Genomic DNA, 19518 nt, shown 5'->3' on the forward strand with positions numbered 1-19518 from the left:
TCAATGAAAGCCAGGAGACAACCCACGGGCTTCATGCAGTTTTTTGGGCTGACCTCGACAGCTCCCAGTACACTGCCCTGGGTACGTGGCAAATGCCGCACTGAGCGAGTGGCGCTGCGAGCCCTGCTCACACAGTAACCGCCTCCACTGCTGGCAGGAGCTGTCAGCAAATTATCCCAATCCCTGCAGAAAGCAGCTTCCCCTGGGCAAGATCCGGGAGGATTTAGGGATGTGGCAACTGCTGGAGCATCTCCCCCCTTCTGTCAGGTACCGTGCCTCGGTCCATCTGCTCTTCCGTTTCGATTCAAACACAGATTTTACCACGACTCAACAGGGCTTTGCTGCCAGAGGTGTGCAGCCCTGCCTCATCTCAAGAGCATTTTCAAAAGCCGCCTCAAATTTCAGGGTAACCCTGCAGGGTTACGGCCTTACAACAAACACCAGTGCTGCACTGGATGCAGCATGATGCTTATCTCATCCAAACACTAATGAGCACCAAATGTAGGGCAGAGGGCCTGCTTCCCTGTCCGTCCGTGGGGAGTTTGGCCACTGATCTCAGTGGTTGCAGGACTGGACCCAAAGGTATCCAGTTGCAGACTGGGCCAGCAGCTTCCCTGAGTGTGGGCTGACTGGCATTGCTTTTGGGATGGATGAATAAGGAGAGGCCGTGCTGTAGTTTTTACAGCTGTTTGAATTATCATGTTTAAATTCCTCACTGGTGGTGACCCCACAGCGCAGACCAGGCTGGCAGGACATGGCAGGGACAGCTCGGGGGACAGCTTGGAAGCGTTATCCCCTTCCCTCCCAGCTCGCATTCTCGCTCTGCATGTTCAAAGCCTGAATTAACCCCATGACATGAAATAAAGACTCCCCAAAGGGACAAAAGAGATGCAGCATCCTGTTGTGACTCAGGCTACACCACCCTACCTGAGCATTAATGCTCCAGACTCAGCAGCCAGGGGCTCTCTCAGTTTGGTTTTGGCTCAGTTCCTTGGCTTGGAGGTCCCAGCCATCTGGGGTCCATTTGCAGGGACCGCAACAAGGACCCAGCTGGGGCAGCCCGAGGGGACGTTTTTCCTGCTCACCAGTCGTAGAAAAGACAAACCTGTAGGAAAATGGAGCATATTTCTGTAACTCCTTCTGCCACCCTGGAAGAAATGCTTATATTGTTGGAGGGCTTGGCATTGAGCCACTTCAATACATCTAGGCAACTTCATCAAAAACAGGGTTTTAAAATAACTAACAAGGTAAAACCTGAATTGAACAAGCTACCAAGGTCACCTTTACAATTAAAATAGGGGAGAGAGGTGTAACTCCCGGGCTTATATAGGGGAAAAAGCCTTGTATGGGGATAACTCAGGTTAGGGGTTAACCTCATTGACGGCTCTGCAGTAGCCACGCTGGATGGGGGACTGTGGTGCCACCCAGCCTGCACAACTTTTCAGAACAGGGACGTTTGCCCCATATGCTGGGCGATGCCCTAGGGCAGGATCAGAGCGGAGTGGCCCCTCTTTAGCTTCCAACTCCCCCAGCATGTCAGGCAGAGCCAGCCCCGGAGCTCTGCTCCCTCCACCCACTGGCTGGGAGAGAGGAGGTGGGGGGGAAAAAAAAAAAAAGGATGGCAAATTGAGACTTACCTCTGTGTTTTCTCCTGACGCCCCCATCACTCTCCTCCAATCTAATCATTCTCTTCCTCTCCAATCAATGCCAATTTGCAAGAGGAGCAGCTCCCAGTGCCTGAGCGCAAAAGCCTTTAATTACTGTCATCTAGGAGGCTGTACCAGGCTCCCCTCTGGTGCCTTTTTCATAGTTTTTGGAAGACAGTGCTCTAGGACCTGACGCCCCCAACATGCCATTTGTCAAGCTTTATTTTAAACAAGCACTCACTGCCTATTGGGAGGCATCATCAGTTAAAAATCTGGCTTGTGAGGAGCAGCTTGCTGCACAGAAACACCGAGAACTGCATCTTTCCATCCCTTTGCTGTCTCTCCTCCTGCTTGTAGACTGGACTCACATCATGTATTAAAGCTGCGATAGAGAAAATAGTATAAATGGGGTCAGAAAGGGACAAGGCACATTAAGGGAGACCAGCCTGACTACTCTTACCCATGCTGGCTCAAGAGCATCCTGTCCCACAGAAGTCCCCAACCCTTGATTGCTGGGAGCACACTCTCCCAAGGGGATGCATGATCTTTACGTACAGTGGGGCATTTGGTATAAGCCATGGCTTTGGATTTTCTCCTGCATGGTAGAACATGAATGCAGTCTCCTACACAAACCGAGTCCTGTGCTTGGCATGCCCAGTGGAGCAGAGATGAGAAACCACCTTGCTGCCTGCCCTGCCATGCTGCAGACAGGACACAGGGCTGGTCGGACTGTTGGGGCGAAACAGTACGATTGTCCTTAAGCACAGCCTGAGCTAATATCTGGCACTCTGCAAACCCAGCGATCTTGCTGCTTGGGCTCAGGAGACACTGAGATACACCAGAAAGGATGCCAAAGCATTTCCAGATGGCCTGGGCCAACCCACATGGGACCTGCTCTATGGAGTACGCCCATCAGAGCCATCCTTCTAATATTTCACGTTTGGAGCATCAGCTGCGGAAGAGGATTTCTGGGGAGCCACTGCCAGTGGGTGGCACTGCAAAACCAGCGGTATGGAATGGAGGAGCAGGGTGGAAGAGCAGCACAGAGGCTGCACACACGTGTGCTGAGCATCTCTGGCTCGGCAGCTCAAGGCATGGGCTGTGAGCATTGCGGGGCTGCCGCAGCCAGACAGCACAGCAGGAGGAGAGGAGGCATCAGCAAGGGGTTTGAGCTGCTGCTGTGGTGCAGGCAAAGAGCAGCATGGCCTCCACGGGGGACACAAGTGGGAACGCAAACTGGCTGCTGAGGTCAGGATCAATCAATGTCATGTACTACATCACCCCAAAACATAAGGTCTCACCTCAGGGATCCAGGCAGGCTTCTGCCCCTGCCCATGTCATCCTGGGGAAAATTATGGCTGCTGGTGCACTACGAGAATTTGGCTCTGGAGGGATGTAACGCCTGCCTGCTGGCTGGCAGTGCCATCGACAGCCTCTGCCTCCACAGGCAGAGCCACCATTTCTCCACACAGTTATCACTGCTAGCATGCAGTTTCTCTGGCAGAGAAAGCAAACAGCATGCACAAGTCTGCATCCAGCAGGTCCCACCAGCAGGATGCTCAGGAGTGCAACCTCAAAAGGAGTTTTCTCTTACATCACAGGGTTTGAAGCTGTGGCACCAGGGCTTCATCTACTATCTTCCTTCTGCAGGGAACATGCTGAATGGCAGGGAGGGGGTGGCTGCAAAATCCCATCCGCAGACTGCCCACCTTCACACTTAACACCTTGCTACAACCCCTTCCAGACTGGGGAAGAGCTTCGATCCAGCCCTTCTGCCACAAACAGATCCAGTTTGCTCCTAGTGCTAAGCACTTGGTAATTACAGTACATCCGACTTAATCGGGATGTGCTTAATTGGGAAATCCACTTACCAGGATGTCACCTAGGGAACCCAATTTAAGCTTGATAACACTTAAGAGCAAAGCCTGCTGCTTTATAGGGAAGGTAATTCTCCTGCAGGGAGATGCCTTCAGGTGGCTGAATCACACTCCCTCTCTCCCATCAGCATCCAACAACTCCTGGCTGCTTGCTCCTGTAACAGATTTCAGCTTTCTCCTTAAGTAGGTTACAGTCAGGAAAGGCACCAACTGCTGCTGCCAAATCACTGCTGTCACCCCACAAACCCAGCATGTCCAACCCCTTCCTTGGTTAAATACGGTTTTCCTTCCACGGCCAGGATATTTTGAGGAGGATGATACGCATTAGGCATGCCCAAGCTGCTCCTCCCAGCCATCACATGAACTGGGATAAGGCAAGAGCCTTACAGACAACCAGTATCCCTTACCCAATGCTAGTCTTCCTCCCACGTCTCTCTGACAGTCCAACACATCAAATACCCAAGTGAAGAGAGGAAGAGGAAATGCAAAGAGCTCTTAAAAACCGAATGTTTAGTTAAGCACTTGGAGATGCCAATTTTTAAGCCTGGTTTCCTACAGGAAAAGAGTTTACTTGACCATACTGAGTATTTGTGTGTGCACTTATGCACGTCTAATAGATCCCACTGATAACTGCTGAACCTACTGAACCTACTCCATCAAACCGGTCAGAGAAGCAGCTTTTTCAAAGACATCAAATTCCCACAAGTTTTATAATAATAAGAGGAAGACAGAGGAGAGAAACCCTATGACTACCCAACCCCCACTATCTCTCAGGGACTTGGGACAGCATTTTCACAAGCCAAACCCCACAAACCACATTTCCTTGTTTCCAGAGGGATGCAGATTGCTCCAGGATCATCATTCTTTCAGGATTTTGGCACTGCCTTGGTTATCCTTTTCCTTTATACTCTCACTGCCTTTTTTTTTTTTTTTTTTGAACTGTTACTGAAAGTGGAAGTACTCTGCTACTCACATTCAAAAGGCCAGCCTTTGGCCTTTTCTGCTACCGAAACATCTGTATCACATGGCAACAATACAACAAAACTTTTCAAGATGCTGTGTTGGTGTTTTTGTTCTCCCCAGCCACTAGGAGCTGGAAGGAGTTGAGCTGAATGCTTTGGATATGTAATAGTGATTGCAAGCAGGCTGGGAGAAAGCATGGGCGACTCCTTTAGCATTGCTTGCCTTTCAGACATTAGAAAATGCAATAGCTTGGCATCAAGTGAGGGATTTTTATGGCTGCAGGTTTTGTGCTTCCCTGAACAAGCCAACTTCCACATTAGCAACACTTGCTTTTTTAAGTGCTATAAAATATGCAAAGGCATTTGTAATATATAGCAATTTCTGTTAAAACAGGAGGTAAGTGCTGAAATGCTTCCCGATTTATCCTTTTGCTTCTCCTAAACCATGCTGGGAAAAGGGATAGATGCAATCCTCTACTTAAGCTTATCAGTCTTAATAACCCTAAGATCGACGGAAGAGAAATGCTGGATGCCTCTCTGTCGTGGTAACAATTGCAAAAGAGAAAACCCTCTCAATTTCTGAGAGCCCCAACCAATGTCAAGCATAGCACAAGCACACTGAGGTGTAACACAACAGTCAGAGCAGAACCTGCAGGCTCCAGCGCTGAGTGGAGGATCTGGTAGAGCAGATCACCATGATGAACCATGCTAGCAGGCTCACCTCCTCGTCTCCTCCTCTTGTTCCTGGCCCTCTTTGCCTTCACTCTGCTATCAAGTAGGCAGAAGTCGGCACAGACGCGCAGCAAGGCCAGCATCATGGCCCATAGCTGGCAGCTGGCTGTCTGCAGTCAGGTTCAGACCAGTGCCTCTGGAATGGAGAATGAGTATTTATGAGTTTCAGGCTTTTAGTACCATGCATGTTCAGACCCATCCATGCCTGCAGAGCAACCGCAGCTCTCCGCTGCCAGTATGAACAGGTAACCCCAACCAGACTGCGCCTTGCATCCATTTCACACATGTAAGAAGTATTGAGCAATGAGCAGGAGGGTCATCAGACCTCAAATCTTTAAAGCAACCCTGAACATCTTTATACAAAAACAACGATTATCTTTAGCGTGGTTTATGTGATATAGATTTTGTGTACTTTTTGGGTGCAAATTAAGCATAATTGTTTAACAACTGTCAGTGGTGCTTTTTCCAACCAGCAAAATACATCATGACATCCTGAAAGCTTCTTAGCACAATTGACATTAAAAAGCAGATCGTTTTTAAGATTTTCAGTGCATTTGCCATCAGAGAAAAAGTGCTAAGTCTGGTGCTGGTAAGTGTGGTCTTACCCTGTTTGTCCAGTGGGTCAAGGGAGAGTGTTGGAGCTAACTGGCCCCTGCCTGCACTGGCTTTGGGTACCCCTGGCCTGGCTCTGACATCCCAGCTTGTGCAGGGACACCAGGGATGACAGTGCAGTCCAACCAGCACCAGCCTCCCACCCAGCCAGCTCCACCATCCAGATGGACTTGAGAAAACAAGTGCTGTATCTGGGCACATGCACTCCGCACCCGATTTTACAACTGGGCAAAAACCAAAGGCAGGACACTGCCTTAAGTGTCAAGGGCTTCTTCATTCAGCATCTAGTACACTAGCAGCTCCTGCTAAGTGGTCCCTGCTCCATCCTTGGGGCCAAGGAAAAGCTCTGACTCTACTGGTGAAGTCCTGGGACCTGAGCATCCATTGCTTTGCTTTCAAGAAGGCTAGGATAAAAAAAAAAAAAAAAAAAAAATCTGTGTTTTCCAGTTAATTGCAGAGTACCAAGCAGTAAAATCCTTATTTTATTATCATCCCTCTAGCTAGCCACCAGGCACTGAAACAATGGTGAATGAAAACAGAGCTTGCTTGTGGTGCAAGTGAGGACAAAGATTTGGAGACTTGAATGGCACAACTGGATTGATGCATGGGCAGGGGCAGCCAGAGACCAGTAGAGCTTTAGGTACTCTGGGAGCTCACATTTAATTAAAACAGGGACAAATTTGTCTCAGCAAGTTGTGAGACATTTACTTCTCCAGTGTGACTAAGCCACTGTGTGTTATCTAACCCCTCTATGGGGACTTGGCTGCCAGCTAACCATGTTCCTGCAGCTGAAGTGGGCTAATTGAATCTAGTTTGATGCTTTGGGGAAAGCCTGCTTGCCAGCCTACCTGCCCCTTCACAATCCCAACCAGCTTTGCTAGCAGCAAGACAACCCAGTGGGAGTTTTAACTGCGAAGGAGTATTCAAAAAATCCTGACAAAATCCAAGGGCCTGACCAGAATGACGGGTTCTTGTGGTTCTCTACATCATTCCGTTTCCAGCAATGCAAATTGGTCTCTCCTCCTGCAAACAAACAATGCTGACATGTTCTTACTGCTCACAGGACCTGGAGGCTCCCGACCGCTGAGAGCTGTCCTTAACCACAGTAGGAAAGTTGTGGCGCCGACTCTTCTTGTAGTGGTGATGCAAATATCAAGACGAATTTCTCCATAAATAGCTCATTACAAACAATTCTTTCCTTTGTCTCAGGTTCCAGATGGAGACAAGGAAGTTGTTCCAGCAAGAGCTGCATATATTATAGCAAAAAGATATTTCTCAGAGGACACAACTGAGCTACAACAGCCCTTGGGCTTTCTGACCTGCTCTCTGCACCCTGCAGCTCTCCCTGCCCCAAGGAAATAGGAGGAACAGTTGAACTCAAGAGGTCCTAGTTTCCATTCCTTTTCCCTCTCGTTCTCCTGGGCTGAAAAGTTTTTTTCCCCTTACTTTTCCAGTCCAACTTTACTCACAAGTCAGGCTCATCCCAGTTGACTAGCCCAGTTTTGCATCTATGCTGTTTTTGGCTCATTTGCCAAAGCATTGGCATGGCACAAGGGGGTAAGAAAACAGCCGCCTCATGCTGCATCTCTTTTACACTTTTGTAGGTCGCTGCTCTCTGGCAGCCTCCAGAGCCCCCAGGAATGCCCACCTGCCCCTATTCCCCCAGCACTGCCCCAAACACCCCCAGCCAGAGCAGGGGGGGATGCTCTTGCTGCTGTATTTTGCATCCATTCGGTGGTACCTGAACAGACAGTGTTAAAGCCATGCAGGCACCATCTCGGGAGGCTTCACAGAGGCTCCTGAAGGACAGGCTGAAGCCACTTACCTGGAGACAGAGTTAATTTTTAAAGGGAAATCCTGCTCACTTTTCAAAATGAGGTAGATTTTACCAAAATGCTTCTCCGGCTTAATGCACCAGCAGTACCAAACGTATTGCTGAAAGAAAAGGATTCACTGTGTCAAAACAGAGCTGTGGTTTTCAAAGCTAACAGGGAGAGAGCACACTGTAAATATATGGAGGAAGCACATACACGGCTTATTAATAGACACTTGCTGGGAGACTTCAGGCTGTGTGACAAGGGTTTTACTGTACTCCAGTGTCCTCACATGCCCCTGTTCCCGCACTCAGCACCGATCTCCTTCACCCTGCAGCTCACTTGTCAGACCTGACAGCTTACAGACGGCAGCTGGGGCACAGAAAATGGTGTTTTTGCAGCTGATATTAGTGCCTTAGCCACCAAAGCATCCAGCACCTATTCTCAGCTGGTAGGAAAAGCATCATACAGAAGGAGCTTGTGCCCCTTTTGCTGATTTCACATTGCCTGAACTGTGAGTCGAGCAGGAGTCGATTTTGGTAGCTTTACACACCCCAGCTCAACCACTCATTCCCCAAAAGGCTGAACACAGAACATGCTCTCTAATTCCTCTCCTATGCAGATGCTGTCGAGATGTCTGCAGAGTTTTCCATCAAAAGCAGCTCCCTGTTATTTAAGGCTATTATGAACTGGACCAGATTTATACATTCCTGCATAGCAAAACCTTGCCCAGCACAGATTCTATAGCCTCTGACTTCTTTCGCCATGAAAGCTGTAACAAGAAAACTAATACCCTAATTAAGGAATAGAAACCGGTCACTGTCGCACCATAGGCTTCTCAATACATTCACACAAGTTGAGTTCCTTTTTTTCAGATACAGGCCTTTCTGTCAAATGGCGTATCAGACAGCTGGGCTGCTTGTGGAGAGGGGTTGGCTTTTCACCCAGTGATGGAGGAAAAGTAGCCCTCCCTCAAGCAGCCTTCCTCCCCCAGGGGATGCTGGTGGGAGCTGGTCTGTGCACAGCAAGGCAGAAACCCTGGTAGCTTCTCAGAGCATCTCCAGCCTCAGGATCTATCTATTTCAGCATTCCTCCCGCCAGCCTGTAGATTGCTCAAGGCCCAGAGATGCACAGACTCTGTTATTAAACAGCTATTTCTGTTGACATCCGTATTTTTAGGAAACATTACTGAAAACATTCACTGCGACTGCTTGGAGGTAATGGAAAAAGAGGCGAGCTGAATACTCTGGGATATGGGGACCTCGAGGCAGGCAGCCAAACCGGGCTGGGATGTGGCCCAGCTTCCCCGTTGTGTTTACGCTCTGTGCCCTGCAGGGCCCTGGATGAATCCTGGCAGTATCCTTGCAGCTGGCCAGCCCCTACCCAGGGGTTTGGAAGGGGTTGTGTGCCAGTGGTGGGCTGGGATCACTGCCAGCCCACCTCAACAGGACCCTGTTCAAAAAGAGTGCTCAGCTCCCTGAGATGCTTGGGGAGCCGTGCCGAAGCAATGGAAATTAAATTAATGGTGAAATCTGCAGTCCCAGCACTCTCCTTACTGCTCGCGAGCATCCAGCAGAAGGCAATATACAGGTCTGTATAGTGGATGCCAGATCTAGAGCTGCCTTGCCTGCAGACTCACAGCTGCTCATGCTCACCAGCCTCTTACACTGCCCTTCTCCTTGTGTTCAGGATGAACATGGCAGAACAAGAAGAGGGACTTTGGGGAGACCAGTCTGCTCTCTGAACAGCCGATCCTCAGCACAGCAAGAAGAATGGACTCTGGCTTGATGCCCAGAGTCCCACATGGGTCTCCTTGTACCAAACCCTTCAGCATCTGGGATTTCCTGCAGTCACCCTGCCTGTGTCACCAGGTAAGATGCGAGCAGCGGGCCACAAGCGCACTCAGGACATTAGGTTCACCCTCAGACTTCAAGGAAGAAAGCTGCTGAAGATGTGCTGGTCCTGAGCACGTCTGTCCTTGTGCTGTCCAGGCTGTCCATCCACGCTGGCCACAGATGTGCCAGGCTGCTTTAAGAAGTTCCCCTGGCCTGAAACCACAACTCCTAGGAGGCAAAGCACCACAAGCTGCAGCAATCAGCTGCATATTTCCACTGTATCAGAAAACCAAGTGTGCCACCAAAACACAACTGTGATTAAAAAAAAAAAATAGAAATCGTCTTCTGGGTCAAAGTCAGCCTGCTCCCTCACCTACCTTTACCACAAGTCTGTATACCATAGTAGTTTGCACACCCACAGGTGTGCACACATGGGCGCAGATGTCAACTGGCAGCTGATGTGTCCCTTCTCCAGGACGGTGCTTATCTCGAAGCCCACCTATCCCTCAGCACCATGAGCGGCCGGCCCTGACTTTGAGCTGATGCTGCACAGCCCGCGCTGGGCAGGGTGCTGAGGCCACAATCGTCCTCTTGTGCAAACCTCAGCGTGCTTGCTGTAACGCACAGCACTTGACCACAAAGCCCTGAGACATGCTTAACGGTGCTCTTGCGCTGTTTGCCTGCTAATAGCCTTAACTTCCTACTGCACTGTGCCAGGGTTTAGGCAAAGCAGGGTTCCCAGCAGGGCGCTCTATAGATTTCCTTTCCCATGAAAAGAGACTTATGCCTTCACACTTGTTCCTTGTGCCCAAATCCCATTCTTTCCAGGTAGAGGAGAGAGGAATTTGGTGGATTATGATTAAGGAGGTGTTGTTCTGAGCAGGACTGGGGCAGGAAGGTTAATGCAGCATGTGGCTGTGGTGCATAAGGAAGAGATGCATTAATGGGAAAAGTCCTGTGAGAGGAGTTTTTTGGGGCTCTTCTCCCCTGCAGAGCAGGTGGGAATTTCCAGGCATGCGATATGTGTTTATTTGGTCTGGAGGTGGACGCTGGACTTAAGCAGGTCCCCTGTTACTGTGCAGTGATGCTCAGCAGTGGCAAGTGGCTCTAGGGGTGGGGTGGGCACAATGCTTGCATTAGGAAGCCCCACCACCCCCAAGGGTCAGGAAGGAGCTGTTGACAGGACCACAGAGCTCACGTACAGAATGCTATCTGCCAATACGTAATACAAACCCTTCCCAGGGTGCCAGCACCATTCTCTCCAGAGCCCCAAAGCACTGCAAAAACAGTAATTAAAACTTCCCAGCCCCCAACCTTACCAGCGGTGCTGAACTCATTTTGCAGTGTGGGAAAATAAGCCTTGCATGATTAAGACAGACAACACAATTTCAACAGCAGGAGAAATCACCGTTGAAATGTAAGCTGCTGTGTGAGCCCTGGCCCTTCACTTCCAACAGAAGGCCCTTCAGGCCAAGAAGAAGCAGGTGGTATCTTCTTCATCAGGAAGACAACACCTATCTCTCCCCATACATATGGGCAACAAAAGATCAACCCACCAGATTCATCTGTGCAGTCCCAATGGCTACAATCCAACATGTTGTGCAGGATTGGAGGTTGCAGGGAAGTGGGGAGCAGTGGAAAGATAAGGAAGGAGATGCCTTCAAGAAGCCCTTTGTCCAGTTCCTCCTTCTGAAGCATCTCTACCTTTATCTAGAGCTAGCAAGAGTTCAGAGCTCCTTGTGCCACCCTGTTGACCACAGGGCTGATTTCCTTCCCTTAATATGTATTAACAGAAACTTCTTTCATAAGGAACTTGGTGCTGGAGCACACTAGAGCTTGGCTTATCTGAAAGCTGTACACCAGAAGCTCACACCAGCAGCTCTGACTCTTTGCATCCTGGTTTCTTTAATGCAGCAAAGAGTCCAGCAACAGAACAGACCATCCCTCTCCTCATTCCTGCTGGCTCCATACTCTCCAGGAACCCTTGGAAAAAAATCCATGCAGGAATCTAGACTTCCATCAAGAAGATCTTGGCAAATGCTGCAGCCACAACTACGTAGCCATTACAGAGGACAAGTCACCTGCTCTGTACATGGAACTTCAGTGTTGTAAAACCTTGTATTGTTCCTCTGCAGAGCATGAACAACACCTTGAGGAAAGCATGAAGCTACTTCTCTTCAAAGATTACCTAACAAAGCAATATTTAACCTAACACACTCAGGTATGCACTCACATTCTTTGCAACTCTTTTTAATCACAATGCTTCAACTGATGAGCTAAATTTCATCCCAGGATGAAACATGCTGTAAATGAAAAAGGCCCATGCACTTGCTTTTCTACCTGCCAATCCATGCCTGCTAGGAGAATTACAATGACATCTCATATTAGGGTCAACGTAAGAATTTAGCACATGTCAGCTCTGAGCATCTGTATGGGGCTGAGCTTGGGCTGATGCAAAAGCTACAGGCAAAGCTCACAGAAAATGTCAGCAAGTTTTGCTATCAAACAGATTGAGGCAATTTAACAAATTACCAACACTTTGCTGATGCAACCTGCTGCTTCTCAAATGCTGGAGCAGACCAGGCACTCTTTGCAAGCTACCTTTTGGGATTGCTGGAGCCTGTGCCATGGTGGAGTCAAGCCCACCATGGTGCCATGGGTGTCCTCAGATCGAATGGGGATGCTGGGCTTGGAAGATCATATCTGCCATGCTGAGCCCTGACAACCCTTGCCTGATGTCACCCAGCAGGACAGTGGCAACACGTGGGATACAGGCAACGGCCAGCCCCTGTTGTGATCACAAATAAAAGAACAGGAAACAAAAGCAATTGAAAATAAATTAAAAAGAGCTGCTCTTCTCTGCAGAACTGGCAACTAATGTGCACATCTGCAGGGACTAATGATAAATGCTCCTTTCCCAACCTGGCTACTGAATGAATGAAGCAGTTAAGTCTGCAAAAAAATTAATCACACACATTTGAGCACACTCAGTGTTTTTCACCCAGTTGTTGGTGGGTCTCTAGCCATTAAAAGCCAAGTCTTACTGAACTAAGAAATGCATAGAGTAAATTGCACTCAGGCAGTGGGGACTCTGGCAAAGCATTTTCCCATTTGCTTGCCTTGTCCTCGACACAAAGTTAAGCATGTGTTAACATGCTGTGAGGTCCTGAGCTGCGGTTTGGTGCCAGCTGGGGATGAAGGGCAGGCAGTCAGATGGCCACAATGGTCACAGCAGCACTTCATGACACAGGTGTGGGTTCATCATGACCACATAGGAGCCGCCGGCAATACGTGCTGCTTTAGGTCCAGAGGACAGCCAGTAAAGAGACCGCTGCAAGCTGTACTCGATGGCAGGGTTTTCCTGGAGCCATTGGACATCCCTCCCTACCCTGCCCTCTTAGAATCACAGGACCATCGAGGTTGGAGAACACCTTCAAGATCATCTAGTCTGACCTACCGAGTCCCATCGCTAAGCCCCGTTCCTTAGTTCTCAACACCTCTCCCAGGGGTAAACCACCCCTGCCTCTTAACAGCTTGGCGAATGCTTAGGGACCCTTTAGGAGGAAATAGCAATTTTAATGCAAAATAACCTTTTTTTCGTTAGAAAACTGGGTTTATCCCTGCTCTGCTACTACTGCCTTCAAAACACTGAGCCCAGCCCCCCTGGCCTGGGGCGCACTCACCCCCAGGGGCAGCCATCAGGCTGTAGCCTGGCTGTCTGGAAAACCCAGCAAAGCTGCAGGATGTGGGGAGAGGTCCCACTACAGAGGGGAAGACAAACCAAATTTCAGCCTCCCCCGCTCACCACCAAGCTGCTCCCAGATGCACGCCAGCAGCACCTGCGGCCACCCACTCCACAAGCATCCCCACAGGCTCTGAGCAGCTGGGGAAGCACTTATGGAGCTGGCAGCAATGCAGGGAGTGTTATTTACTTATCTGGAATGGATTTTCCATACCTGCTGATATTTCCAGACCTCAGTCAAAAGTGAGGGACAGCGACACTGCTGGGGGACGGACTGGCTTGAAGGGCTTTGCTGAAACCTGTGGTTTTGTAGTTTAGCACCGGGGACTGGCTCCATGTCTCTTCACTACTGCAGTCTGATCCCCAAGAAGAGGGGGGAAACATGCTGGTTTGGACTTGCTGTGCTTCGCGTTTGAAAGGGATGGTCTTCTGCAAAGGGAAAAGAGAGACCTGGAAACCTGCTGATTCTATTATGCTTTCCTGGGGCTAATTTAAGTTGTTGGAAATCAATGCAGCCGTGAAACAAGCAGCCCGTGGGACTCTATTCAGAACACCTGATTCCTATTAAAGATCTAGGAATTGCTGGGAGAGGAGCAGTGGCATAGCAACAGAAAACGTTCCCTGAAGATGATGTGACTTCAGACGAATTTCTTTGTGGCTGGGGCTTCCTGCTCACCTAGGAGGCTTTGGGGGGGGAGGGGGGTGGAATGGCAGCAGAGCCAGGGCTGCTCTGCTCCCCACTCCATCACCTTTCCAGGACTCAAATGTTTGGCTTTCACTCCAAGCCAAAACAAGGTCAAGATAAAAATATCAGAATTCTCCAGGCCAAAGTCATGCTCCTGCTGTGTTCCTGCTCTAGCCTGAAAAGTGACTTCCCATCAAGATGCGCCATCAGAGCAATTACTCTAAGAGGCATCTGCAATATTCCCAGCGAGACCCCGCTGTCTGTCACAGCCGTGCCACAGCCTCGCCACCGACTTCAGCTCATTTTTAGCAGCAGGCAGGAGCTGGCAGGACACAGGGCTTCTAGTCTGAAGGCACCCCTGATTGCTGACAGTCGGACACATACCAAAATCACGACAAAGCTGCGGGGACATAACACCAGCAGCTGGATTTATGGGAAGTGGTTTCTCAGGAGAAGGCAGCTGATGGCCACTTCTACCAGGGAAGCAGGTGACATTGGGCTGAAGAAGAGCATTTGCCTGCACCAATGGGCCACTGAGACATAGAAGAAAAGTTTCCTTCGGGGCAAAGGGGCACATCTCTGCTTTCACTTACCACCCACAGCAGCTCTCCTCCTCTTGGTGCGCTGTTCTCATCCCTCAGCTGACATCGTGCAGCAGAAAACACCAATCTCATCCTCCTCCTACGACGTGCCAACAGGGAAAGAAGCTTAGCTGGGGACAAGGCACTTCCCAGCAGCCTCTGTGAAGCCGACCTGGTGGCCTAGGGTCCCCTGTAAGGATAATACACACAAATCCCTGCAGCTCCTGTGCGCTGAGCAGGGACGAAGTGGGCACCAGGATTTTAGCAGATGCTGGCTGGAAAATAACTGTGAGAAAGGAATAAACCAATTAATGCTGACCCACTGACAGCCAGCACCTCTCCCCCATCATTCCCCACACAATAAAACCTGTCTCCAAGGCTCAAGCAGATTTAAGGTGACTGTAAAGAGCCTGGAAGAAGAAAAAAAAACAAAACAAAAAGCCTTTCCCACTCTAGCTAATAATATTTCCAGATAATCTGTTCGAGGCAGCACCCTCTGCAAACCGGGAAAGCTTTTAAGAGCTGTTAACACCTTCGTTTAAACTTCCTCATCCTCCCCCAGACAAGCTGTGATTAATTACCCAATCCACCTTGATCCCCCTGGGAAGCAGTACTGGCTCTGGGCATTCATAGGCAGATTTGCTGGGCATGCCGGGTCCCTCTCAGCCTCCAGATAAGCAGGAAAAGGCTGGCGAGGGATGAACAGCATCCAGCCACGTGTTCACATTAGCAGGGGTGGCAGGATGAAAAGCTGACCAGGGTCTAGGCAACATTTGTGGTTGATTCTTTGACTGGGTTTTGGAGGGGGCAGTCACCGGGAAGCCCATCGTTCAGGCCCCACTAAGAGTTTGGGAAAAGAGAAACCCCTTAAGAAACCCCTGCTGGGTTTCACCCGGGTTTTCTCAGCCCTCCTTCCAGCTTCGCCGCTCTTCAACTCAGCTTGCTCGCAGGGTATGTCCTTTCCTAGCAGTTCCCAATCCTACCAACAGCTTTGGAGATGGGAAGGTGGTGAGGAGAGGGCAGCTGATGCTTTTTTTGGCAGCTGGTCACTACAACAGCTGTAATGATGGCATGAGCATTTACACCTGCCAAGGTCAAAAACTCAGAGACAGCCTGATTGCTATCATGAGGCCCTGTCTGCCATCGCTGTTTTCTGCCAGCCACCTCAAGAAACCTTCAGCCAGGGACAGCAGCAGCTCTTGGGTCCCAGCATGTCAACTGCTGGCCTCCATATGAATTTACAAAGGAAAACCACTGTCCTCTCCTTGGTCCCTTCTCCTACAATGTATAGGACTTTTTCAAACAAGACAAAACAACTTTGGAGCCCTCATCTTGTGTACTTTCTGAAAAGGTGCCAAAGAGAGAATGAAGAGAAAGAGAACGTCTGCCAGATGGTGTAAGAGGGTTCAGGTGTCAGCTCCCCCAGGGTGCTTCACAGGCCCAGGTGTTGGTTAGCATCACACCTACACACTCTGCGTTGTGGGCTGGGCTCAGTTTCAATTTTCTTCTTATTTTTAGCTGTGCTTTCAAGAAGGGAAAAAAAAAAAAAATCTCTGAATCTCTACAGCTTCCTCAAGTTTTTGAGAAACAGAGAGCTGAGGAGCAAGCAGGGAACTTGGGATCACTGAAGGCTCCAGCCAGCTGGAGATATCTCTATCTTCCAGTCCGTGTCCAGGAACAGCAGTTGTCAAATCAGCTTGACCAGACACTGGGAAGTGTGTGCGACTGCAAAATGGATGTGGCTTATAGATCCGCTCTGCCAGGTCTTCTCCAGGACATTGAGTGAGTGGGACACCCAGGTACCTTCTCTGGGGTGGAAAGCCAGAGGAACCTCTGCCACAGAGGGCTCCTGGCTCTGCCAACAGTGCCTGCTCTTACTGACCACCTGGCGGGATCAATATATTGAGAAAGCAATGCCCAGAGGGAATTGCTGTGGGATTTCTGCCTTTGGCGTGTGAGCTGCAATCATGCAGAAACAGAAAGAACTTTACAGACTTTGAGGATTTCTCCAAGGCTAGCGAGGGACCACCAACGTGCCAGGCTGGGACCTAGCTAAGGAAAGCAGGTTCTGCGGCACTCTTGCAAGGACAACAGCTCACAGGGGCTACCCATCTCCACCAGGACTGAAGCTGTCACTGCTCTGCCCTGAGGACACTTGGGCAGCTCTCCTAGCTGCCTTCTGGTGATAAATGGTGTGGATCCAGTGAAACCCAGCCCAGCTAGTTTGGTCAGGCCAGCCTGTTTGGCAGACACAGTACTTTTTACAAGGGTCTAGTGACTGTTTGGATAGGAGACATGAGGAAAAACCAGGTGCTGCAGGAAGTGGTTTGGGTGATTTAGTAGGTGGCATCTTCCCTGCGAGTCAGCAGTGTGCTGAACATCCTTGCAGGGAGTTCAGGGCCCCATGCTGCCACAGGTGTTGCCATTTTAATAACACCCCAAGCCAACCACTTGTGGTCACCCTAGATCCCACTCCTTGCAAGCGCAGAGGTGTTAGCTCCAGTGACCTGACCAAGCTCCAGTTGTCAGCAATTATGCTCTGCTGAGCCAAGAGCTGCAGGAATTTCCTCTGGACACATTTATTCTTCACTCTCTCTTCCTGCTATGACTACTGAACAGTTTTTGGAGGTTCCAGAAAAGAGCATTTACATATGTGCATCAGATACAAATACACTGAAAGCCCTTTTCTTGTTTTTCCCCATGCTCATTCTCTATGGGCGACCAACCCTAGTGTCCTGTTTGCCTTGTATCCCTGCTCTTTCCATATGTCCGTACCCATGCAATTGCCAGCTCTTTCATCCCCAGACATAGGATAAAAGCAGACCAAGGTGCCCAATGCTACTGTCATGTGAATCTTTCAGTCCAAGGCCCATGAACCATGCACATCTGGAACTGGTCTGATCAAACCACGGTGCAACTTCCCTGCTCACCTGTTGGTTTTGCTCTTCTTCCTTTGCCTGTGGTTGTTCAGGTCACGGCTATCACTAGCTTTGGCTGAAAAAGTGCATCATGCCGCGCCCCGACGGCTGGTAGCATCTGCCCCACTCTCCATCTCCGCCCCGGAAACAAGCACACCTCAACCCTTGGTGAGAGATCCCAGCTGCTACCAGAAAAGAAATCACAGAATCACAGAATGGTTTGGGTTGGAAGGGACCTTAAAGATAATTTGTTCCAACCCCTGCCAAGGGCAGGGACACTTCCCACCAGACCAGGTTGCTCAAAGCCAAGTCCAGCCTGGCCTTGGACACCTCCAGGGATGGGGCACCCACAGCTTCTCTGGGCAAATAACTTATTATAAGACCGACACTAATGAAAGATGAGATTGTGACTTCAGATGGACTATAGCCATGGAAAACATTTCAATAATTCACCATCCTGAAAGTAAAGTATGTTACTGGGAAAGAGGTCTTTTCACAGTGGCATTAACTTCTGTGTAACCAGAGCTGATAGCAAAATGGGACTTCTGAGCGGTAGAGAAACCTGGCGTTTCCAAATGCATTTGAAAACCAACCCCCCTTAAAAATTACTTGTAAACATAAAATATTTTGTTTCAGCATTATCTCTTTCAAGAAAATGAATTCTAAAATTAAACAAAAACACAAAATGCTGAAACAAACTGCAAAACCTAGAGCAGAATGCTGGCAAATGATTCAGTCACATTATTACCTTCTGTGAAAACGCTTCTATTTTGGCAAAACCATGTTTTTTGGGGGGCAGGCAGGCTGTTCTGCCAGAGGCTTCTGAACCTGCAGCAAGTTGTAATGGAGGCTGAAGCCAGACATTGCGTGGGAGGCAACATTTAAACTGTTGCAGTTTGGTTTTTCATTTGAAACCACTCCAAGGGCGGCGGGGAGGATGTACAGGAGCATGAATCGCTGTCGGGCACTTTGGCTGTCTTGCAAAGTCACCCCCAGTGCCTGGGCAAAGCACGGCTGATGCCAGCGAGGCAGCCAGGCAGCAACACTTGCACCAAGTGGGGTTATCTGGGAAACCCCTACTAGATTTCCTCTTGAAGTGAGAATGCCATCTGGGCAATTACATCAAATTTATCTCAGTAATTAAATGCAACTTCACTCACACAGCAGATGCATTTGTGTTGGTTCATCTACACGTAGCCCAAGAGGTCACTGAGGATGCTGTGCTGGTTGCACACCCTTCAGCCACTCACAGGGCATGGGGTGGCAGCTGGAAGGGACTGTCACTGCCAGTGGGGGGACAGCACGTATCTTTGTTACAGAGCCAGGCTCTTCATGAGGGAAGAGCGTTTCTTTGGGGTTGATGGAGGAAAGATGTGCATATGGCATGAGCTTGCTAGCTCTGACCCTATCCAGCCCATGCAACGCAGTGCTAGATTACAGTCACTTGCACACCGAGTCTCCTCTGGGACAGCAGGAGAATGAAACCTCCTCAGCCTCCTTTGGAGGCCACACGGGTTTCTGTGCATCTATGGACATCCGTGCAACAACAGCCTCTTGCACAACTCATCCTCAGTTCCCTCCCTTGCTGTTGAAACCACTGCAGAAATCCCAATGGGAAACTCTTCTGGGATGTGACCGCTCATGAGACAACAATCCTGCCTGCTTTGGCCAGGCCGGGAGGTCCTGCTGCTGGCAAGGATGCTCTGGCCAAGCAGAGTGAGGAAACACCTCTGAAATAAACCTCTTTTGTGGTTTCACGTTAAAAAGTCAGTTATGTTATCTGTTGTGTGACATGCTCAAAACCTACCACAGATGACTAAGCAGCTGGAAGTTACTGGATCACAGATCGTATAATCCTTCTCGTACTTGGCAGCATGACTTGTTATGATTCATAATTTCCAGGCCTATTAGGATTCACAAAGGAACGTAACAGAAATCCTCAGTTTTGCAACAGGAATTCTCATGTGTTTAGATCCTTGCACACAATTTTGGTTTAAAGACCTCAGGTTTGGGTTTGCTTGCATTCCCCTCTCACGCAGAGTCCCCATGGAGAGGCAATAAGCTGAAGAGAAGTTTTGAGTGCAGCACCCTTCTCCCGAGCAGGAGAGGTGCCC

At 49.5% G+C, this 19518-nt stretch overlaps 1 long non-coding RNA gene across 2 annotated transcripts in view; it reads right to left on the reverse strand.

Annotated features, from left to right (window-relative positions):
- The window catches only part of LOC118248280 (uncharacterized), a 280200-nt gene that overhangs the window by 17158 nt on the left and 243524 nt on the right, over positions 1–19518 (reverse strand). The window contains exons 15-22 of one of the 2 annotated variants that reach the window (XR_007708708.1): positions 17417–17589; positions 14499–14586; positions 13435–13649; positions 12080–12266; positions 6678–7764; positions 5207–5353; positions 1638–2028; positions 928–1105 (exon numbers count right to left, since the gene is read on the reverse strand). This is a non-coding gene — a long non-coding RNA (uncharacterized LOC118248280). Of the gene's footprint in view, positions 1–927; positions 1106–1637; positions 2029–5206; positions 7765–12079; positions 12267–13434; positions 13650–14498; positions 14773–17416; positions 17590–19518 lie in introns of both variants that reach the window. The other variant, XR_004778707.2, reaches the window with a different exon arrangement.

This window comes from Cygnus atratus, chromosome 10 (genome assembly GCF_013377495.2).
Source record: "Cygnus atratus isolate AKBS03 ecotype Queensland, Australia chromosome 10, CAtr_DNAZoo_HiC_assembly, whole genome shotgun sequence".
In the NCBI taxonomy this organism is placed as follows: Eukaryota; Metazoa; Chordata; class Aves; order Anseriformes; family Anatidae; genus Cygnus; species Cygnus atratus.